The sequence below is a fragment of the Lutjanus erythropterus genome, chromosome 9 (assembly GCF_056507025.1).
Source record: "Lutjanus erythropterus isolate fLutEry1 chromosome 9, fLutEry1.hap2, whole genome shotgun sequence".
NCBI lineage: Eukaryota > Metazoa > Chordata > Actinopteri > Lutjaniformes > Lutjanidae > Lutjanus > Lutjanus erythropterus.
Window position 1 is genome coordinate 41130453 of NC_139325.1, and position 8826 is coordinate 41139278.

The window sequence follows — 8826 nt, forward strand, 5'->3', positions numbered from 1 at the left end:
AGTCAATTCCCGCGCACACTTGTCACCTCTTATCTTATCACTTATCACCAGGAATGGACTTTTTTCGGTTTAAAATCATTATATGCAATTCCAGACAGCAGCCAGTCCATACAAAACAGGTAGGAAAGCTCTTCTTAGAGAAGTGGAAAAAGTTACATCCAAAAAAAACAAGGAAACATGAGGTGTTTTTACTGACAGGTCAATATTCACAAATGTAACGTGATCAGCAGCTTATATGGATCAAAAAGCTCGGGACAAAATCATTGCAATACTGTAGAGTTTTACCACCACCATAACCACAAAATATAACATCAAAAATAAATGTATCTGAATAAAAATCTCCCCCTGCGTATTTTTAACTGGCTAACGTACCACTCACTGTGATTTCGCCGGGAAAGAACAAAAAGGTCATTTCATTTGATTTCAAGGAGAATCCAACCTGGTGGTAAAACATTAAAACATTAAACTGATATGATTTCAGTACCAGTTAAAAACGTCTTGTAGCACTTAACTAATTAATTTAGAGTGGTACAGTAAATATAGTAGTATTTTGGGTCTTTTCATACATGACAACATGTGGGAAAACATTTCTAAGTATGGTAATTCTTCTTTTTTCTCAACTCCCATGATACTTTGCCTTATGGTAACCCATCTGCTACTACCTTTGGCTGCTGCTGCTGCACACTGAAATCATGACAGATGAAAAAAACAAGTCATTTTCTCTACATGAACAACAAAGTCTCCCTGAAGCTGCACAAACTGTACATACAGTACTGGACTGAACACTTCCAAGCAGACAAAAGGTGCTTATAGCTCATATATTTACACATAAGGTGAAAACAGTAAACAGTATGCAAACTAAAGGAGGCCTTTTTTGAATTATCATAAAATGGATCCAGCCTTTGCATTTTCAGATAGCATTATACACCTCCGACAGGTAATTTACTTCTATAGAACTGCCATACATATCAGGCTTCTGTCAGTTTGAGCTTTTTGAGTGAGTCAGAGAAAATTACGGCCTTGATTTTGCTTTTTCAGCATAGTTTGAGTGCAACGTGAGGCTTGACTGAGTGAATGTCAGGTTTGGAGTGAGTGTAATCCTGCTGCAGCCAGTTAGAGCACATACAGCAGGCGCTTAACATTAGTAGTTCCCAACCTTTTTCCCTTGAGGCCCTCCCTACTTGTATCTAAGGAACGTTGTGTGTTTCCCCCTCCCCAACCCCCACCTCCACTCGAGCCTGAAGTCAGACTCTTGTATAAATTTTAGAGGTCGTAAAGGTTCTGGAAAACCTTGAAAATGCTTGAATTTTAATGAAAACAAGATAAAAATGTATGTTTTATATGTAATTAATTATCAGTTGGTAGCATTTTCAGCTATCAGAAAGGAAAATGCATAAAATGCACCACCCCAACAGGAAGTCAAGTCTTCTGACAGACACATTTTGAAACATGAAACTTTCTCATGTTTTCCTTTAATTTGTCTCTTGTCTGTTTAACATCTGATTTAATGTGATGAAGAGGTGAAATAATCATTTTGTATATAAATATGTTATTTAACACAGCTGGAAGGTGCTTCAGTTTGACTTTAGAAAAGGTGTACGAGCCCTGAAATTTGCTCTAATCTGATTTTGAGGATCTCAGAACAGACAAAGTCTTGATGATGATTTCAGGCGCCCTCCTAAGGGGGGTGGGAACCAGTGCTTTACATAAACAGTACCATACTTGTTCAGATCATACAGTGTATTGTTCAGATGTTATATACCTTAGTTTTGTTTACCATATCACACACATGCCAGCCTGATTTGCGGGCAGGTTCTTGTGTGCCAGAGAAAAATTCAAAACAGTCTGAACGACAGGAAGTGAGAGTCACACGATGAGTTTTAGGAATTCACTCTCTTCCACTCGTTTCAGTAATGTTTAGTTTCACTTACAGAGCACAAAATTCTAATTCTGAACTTTTTGGGGAGGAAACATCCCCAGAGTACACTACATAAAATATGTATCTGTTCCTCTGAACTGCGGGATCTTCACCTTCCGAGTGTTTGTATCAAAATGTGCATTCATAACAGCACTCATCGCAACATTGTGTTTCACTAATGCACATACACATTCATGGTGAAAGTTCAGAACACATAATTAAAATTCCTCGCATAACTCCGTTTCCACCACTAACACAACATGTTTCCGAGGGATGTTCGCGCTCCTTGTTTGTGTCACAGTGTGTGTTTGCAACACACGGGCTAATCTATAATCCTAATGTAAATATTCCTGCTGGAAAATTAGAATTCTATTCAATTATTTACGGTATTATATTGCATTTCACTAGAACGAGGAAGCGGGGCAGATGTGTCTACAAGGGGCGTGAAATTTAATTATAATTTTGGCATGCAGGCTGCGATGGTACGGAGTGACAGATGACCTATTGGAAAAACAGTGCTGCAGATTATTACCTGAATATAGTTGTTTTTAATTCAACAGCAGCTGATTCTGAACAGCAAAACTCTGAGGCTTTGTGAGACTGTGTACAGCATCTCTAGCCTAATACAGTCGCTTCATTTCACATCAAAGGAAAATAACTGTTTTCTCATTGTCAGCAAATATATAGACATTTTCTTTATATAGCATCTGTCCTGGGGGGCAACACAGTGGGCCTCATGCAGCAAACTTGTGTTTCCTTGCTTTGGACAAACAAATAGTGGAGGGTGAACATTAGTTGTTTTTTTAAAATCTTGGTCTTTTCAATCATTCGTAAATTTTCTCTTAGCAAAACCAAGAAAACACTGGTGAATCCCAGACAGATGTTGGATTAACTGTCGTCGCTGCACAGCTGATGTTGGGAGGCTGGTGAGTAAACCAGTACAGTACTAGAAAACCACTTTGTTTTCTGGATGATAAAAGGCTGATCTCGCTGTATAATTCACATGTCTTAAAATGTAGACCGCAGTCGATGATTACACCCAGATTTGTAGTTTCACTTTTGCTCTTCAGAGACAGAAAATTGAGGTGAGCCGCAGTAATGGATGTAAATATGTAAACAAATATCACAAATATGGTTTCTTTTTTTTTATGTAAGTAATTACCCAAAAAAGCTATAATCTGTAGTTTTTAGCAACTTGAACAGGAGTAAATAACGTATTTGTTGTTTTCAGACGTGGATTATTGTAGCACACATTTGGTCCTCCAGTGACTAATTACAGCAGCAGGATGGTGTACGTGGGATAGAGTGAAAATAAACTACAGTGTGTGTGTGTGTTCATGGTAACGAAGCAACATGTTGTCAGTGTAACACTGTGACTCATTTGTTTTTAATAGTTCTTGGACAACGATGGAGCTCTGTGGTCCAGAGGAATGAGCTATATCAGGCTTTGGCTGCACGGACGATACTTGTTGGTTTTGGCCTTTTCACAGGATTTGTTGACAAGATGAAAAATTTTGAATATCATTAGCCTTATCCTTCAGTGATCTGGGTCTGTGAAATTTATTTTCGGCGCAGCCACATGGTAATAAGGCCACATTCCCGGTGTCAGCAACCAGCCCCGTCTCCTGGAAATTCTGTTTGTATATCACTAAAATGTTTTTATAATTATGTTGCGTTGACAACATAATTCCTGCCTGAATTATGTTCACTGACAACATTTCTTTGAAACAATGTGTTACGCGCTGGATTTGCAAGGATGTGGTTGGGTTGGATGCCTGGTGTGTAAAGTACAGGACTTAAACACCAAAGTCCAGGGTTCATGCAAAGACTCCTGCAACAAAAGCACTTTAAGATCAGGGAAAGATAGTCATTTCGGTTAAATATTAATAATACAAAAATAAATCTCATGTCTGATGTCACAGCTGACCTTTTAATAATGCTGCAATCATGTCTTGGAGATTGTCTATTGTCATAATAATGGAATGCATATATGTCACTTTATCATAGACACTCAAAGTGCATCTTGATGAAGGGAGGAAACTCACCTCAACCGCCATCAGTGATCATGTGTAGCACCCACCTGGGTGATGAACAGCAGCCATTTTGCACCAGAACGCTCACCATTCATCAGCTTGAGGTGGAGAGGGAAGGAAACAATGAGCCAGGTACAATGGGGGATGATTAGACGTCCAGGTGGAGGCAGCCAGGATGCAGGAGATCTTTAATGCATCTCTTACAGCACAGCATCCCCATCACTGCACCGGGGTATTGGGGTTAAGAAAGGTCAGAAGGAAGCCTGCCGCCTACTGGCCAACCAACACCACTTCCAGCTGCAACTTATTTTTCCCATGAGGTCCTCCATCCACACAAACCCATGCTTATCTTCAGTCCAGTCTGCAGAAACAGGGTAAATGTTGGAATGTCTGCTGGATATTGTGATAGAAAACAAAAAAATATGTTGTCACTGAACATTTTACTCATATTTTTGAAACTTACCAGGCAGTGTTTGTTGACATCATACTTTTGAGTTCTGAGTTTGTCACAACAAAGAAAAACATGCTATAAACCACCCAGCCACAAATCTGAACGATTAAAAAGCGGCTTTATCAGACTTGTGAGCCACCAGAGTCAGAGGACGGTGACCTACCCAAGAATCAACTCAGTCCTCTCAGTAAGCAGCAGCTGCTGGGCTGATCTGGACTGAAAGAGTTGCAAAAACTCTAATACTGCTAAAGCTAAATGCTAATGCGTTATACTTTATATAGTGTTGGGGACATATGGCTCCAGTCCATCATTGAGACAAATTTCAGGACCGCCTAAAACAGTCCTGAACACATAAATGCTGAACAACTGTTTAATAGTCTACTGCCACAGTTCTTTACCACTTTACTTTCTCAGCTTTTTCACGTTTACAGCACTTATACTCTAAAACGGTGTTTTAGCGTTTCTGTTTAACCAGGTTAGTCCCACTGAGATCAAGGATCTGTTTTACAAGGGAGACGTGGCCAAGAATAGCAGCAACACAGTTCCAGCAGTAAAAAGTAAGTAATAGACAAACGCAGAGATTTACAACATTAAAACTTGCACACAGGCAACTTGGACTCAACCAGATTCTTTAAACTCATTCAAGGTTAGTACAGTTTGAAGCTGAAGATCAGTCTGTAAATGATTTCATGCATTAGGTGCCAAAACCCTAAAAGCTTTCTTTCCCAATTCAGTTTAGACTTTGGAAATGACAAATTGTATAACGTCCAAAGATTATGACTTATTTAAAAGAGAAGATAAGTAAGTAGGAATTTTGAACCATTGTTTGTAATGATTCTCAGTGCCTCATAAAACACACCGTCCAGCATGTGGCATAGGGGTTGTAGGGGTCTCCAGCAAAAGGAAGAATCCAGTATTTTAACTCTTGACACGTATTTTGGAAACTGGCAACATAAACTGGCAAATAAATTACTTTGAGGGGATTCCTTGAGATAAAATCCTCTCAAATTGTGTTTTTTTTTTGGGGGCTAATGTGCATCTATTCTGGGGGTTCTTGACTTGAAAACGATTGGGAACACCTTTTCTAAGCGACACAGACGTCAGTACAGTTGCCTTTGTGCATTTGGTTCTGCACGAGTTGAGCAAAAGTAAATTTTCTCCCTCTTTTGGTTAAGACTTCTTCCGTAAGTCAGTCTTAAATGTTCTGCATCACATTAATACACAAACAGACAAGAATAAACACACAATGAAGAACGCATCCAGGACTGATCGACGTATCTATAGAGGATCCATTTTCTGCAGCCATTAGCCTGTTTCTATTAAAATAAATGTGACAGAGATGCAGTATATTGTGATAAATGCGTGCAGAGGTTTTGATGAAAGATGTACACGTGGCAGACAAACATCAGCCCACACATCAACTCTCAGATAGGCAAAGAGTCGCTGATGCACGCACACACCATAAATACATCCATGATGTCTGACAACTTAAAGCCCAGCTGGCTTTCTTCCATCCAGGAAATAACATCACTGACAACAGCAGGTCTGAGCGCCTTAACTCTGACATTTTGGAGAGACCCCAATTCACCACAACACCATAACTCATACGGTACACATTAAACTCAGTTGTTCAGTCTGTGAACTTTTCCATGAACCCTAAAGCTGATTCATCCATCCCTCGTTTGTAGCCCCCCAACTCCCTGACGCATGAACGCTGGCCGTCCAGCCAGATGAGGGAGCTTCTTTCCACCGGAGCTCCTGCTCGCTGTCCAAAACCAATACAGCCGTCCGCCTGAGGACCGGGCCGCCGCTCTCTGGGTTGAATCTCTGGCCACCATCTCGCTCCCATTTATTCTCGCCGGAGCAGTGATCACAAACATCTGTAAGTGGGATGCGGAGCCTCACTATCTGCCGTTCAGGAGAGCTATCAGCAGAAAAACACTGGCTGACTCCTCCATCAGCGGGGAAAACGCTGTGAACAGCTGGATGTCCAACCAAGCGAGCGCTGGAATGTAGATTATGCCTGAGTGTGACTCAGAGAAGAAGAGAGCTCATTTTTTTGGCTCTAGTTTATGACCAGACTAATACTGAAATCAAGTGAACCTTAGCTGGAGCATGTTTCAAGACAATGAACACAATAATGATGAAAAACACTGACATGAAGTGTTTGTGCAGCCATTCTTAAAAAATTCAATAACTGATAGTCTTTGAATAGAAAATGTACCATGAAACAGAAAAATATAAAACCCACAGAGTTTCTTATTTAAAAGATCGGTTCATTTTATGAATAAATACAATGCCAGTCAGCAGTGCCATCATTTATTTCTTTTTTATTGAATGAAAAGTCAGTGTGATGGTAAATATGTTATGAAAACCACACAACAAACATTTATCTTTGGATTTTCTTAGAGGAATGAAAGATTTAATATTTGAATAAACATTTTTACAGAGAAAGAACCTTCATCTTTCCAGGTGAAGTCTAATATAAGAGTTCATGTCCAGCTCCAATTTCAAAATCACAAAACTGATTTTTTCTCAGTTCACTTCATACTTGTTTTTGTTTTTCTTCCACAGTCGATAAAGATTTTTATTGCGCAAAATATTTACCAAAAGACTAAATGATGGCAGCCTGGTCTTAGACCTGAGGTTGTTAGTTGAACTTTCAAAGTTTCATATTCTACTGTAAGAAGAAAAAAGTAGCAATAACACACTGTGACTATAACTCAAACAAAATCATAATTTTTATTTAAGCTGAATTTAACACAAGGGTCTAAATACATCATCAGGAATATCTCATCAAAAACACACCGGGTGTAAAATTACCGCTACAGTTTTTCTGCACAGTTTTCTTTTTGGCTTAATTCTTGAATGAGAATAAGTTAAAATCTCTGAACAGTTAGTTTGATGTCCACAACAGATTTCAAGTTCACATTCAAATGACACATTCACTTGTCTACGATTTGCACAATAACCACTTGCAGTGAAATTCACAGCTTCTAAAATATTTGTTCATTGTTTGAGCCATCACGTGCAAAACGTTCAAATCCATTCAATTATCAAAATCTGTCAAACATACATGCACATTCCATAAATATCTGTAACATGGAATATCACGTGTGGTTTGTTTGACTGTATTTTGGTTTGTTTCGGCATCGATGTCGTTTTGTAGCAATTTTTCCGTTCAACGTTTATGATGTTACATGAAAGATCAAAGGTGAATTTCACAAAACATGTCACACATTCCTCCACAAATAAATTTATTGTACACATCCAAGCGTGCACAGCCTTTTTCTGTGTACTACAGTAGTGTTAACATTTCATATGTAACATTTCCAGAGTGAAATTATATCTAAACATTTTGAGCAGAATGACCCACACAGCTTTTCATTTTTGTGACACTGTCCAATTCCCTGACACTATAACAAGGTTTTAAAGCATGAATGAGATGTTTTGGGTGAGTCACCACATTTTGCAGACGTACAAAAGAGTTGTGTTGATGTGCCATGAAACAGCTGTGATGATTGCACTGACGGTTTAGAGACTGAAATAAGCCAGAGCAATTGAGAAAACCGGCAATGAAATTTAAAAAAAATCAGAAATCACCTGAAGGTCCAGCACATAAAATTTACAGGGATTTACAGGGACAGAATACGCCATAAACTGAACAAAATATTAATGAGTTTGTTTTCATTGGAGTATGTTCACCTTAAAATAAGGTTTTTTGTGTTTTTGTTACCTGAGAATGAGCCGTTTATATCTACAGAGGGTGCAGGTCCTCTTCCGTGGCGTCCATCCTGTTGCACCGGCATGTTTCTACAACATCCTAGAATGGATAAACTGGCTTCATTTCTCCTACACGCTTGAAAGGAGAGGGCGAGGCGAGGTGTTTACAATCCACAAGCTCACAGCTAGACGCCACTAAATCCCACACTGTGGTCCTTTACAATGCAGTGAAATAATCAGCAAATGCAAGAACGTTAACTCGCCACATGTTGCTAAAAACCCACAAATCAGTAAACAAATAATTAGATAAATAAATATAATGGAGGACGTGACCTCAGTGTCCTCATTTGTCGCTACATGATTGCAGCCCACATCTCTGCTAATTACACAGATTCAAATAGATCTATTGTTGTCCTCATTGATGGCTGTTTTCCCAGCTGCCAGGTTGGCAAACTGCCACAAAAATAGCAACAAACACAGATGATAGATAGATAGATAGATAGATAGATAGATAGATAGATAGATAGATAGATAGATAGATAGATAGATAGATAGATAGATAACTCTTTGTGGCAATCTCTGCTGTGGCTTTTGTGTCGACTGAAATAATATCTGACATTTTAAAGCACAACACCCTTCCCAAACAGAACATGATGTCAGTCTGAATGATGAAATTAAACGGCAATTCAGTCTGATTATCA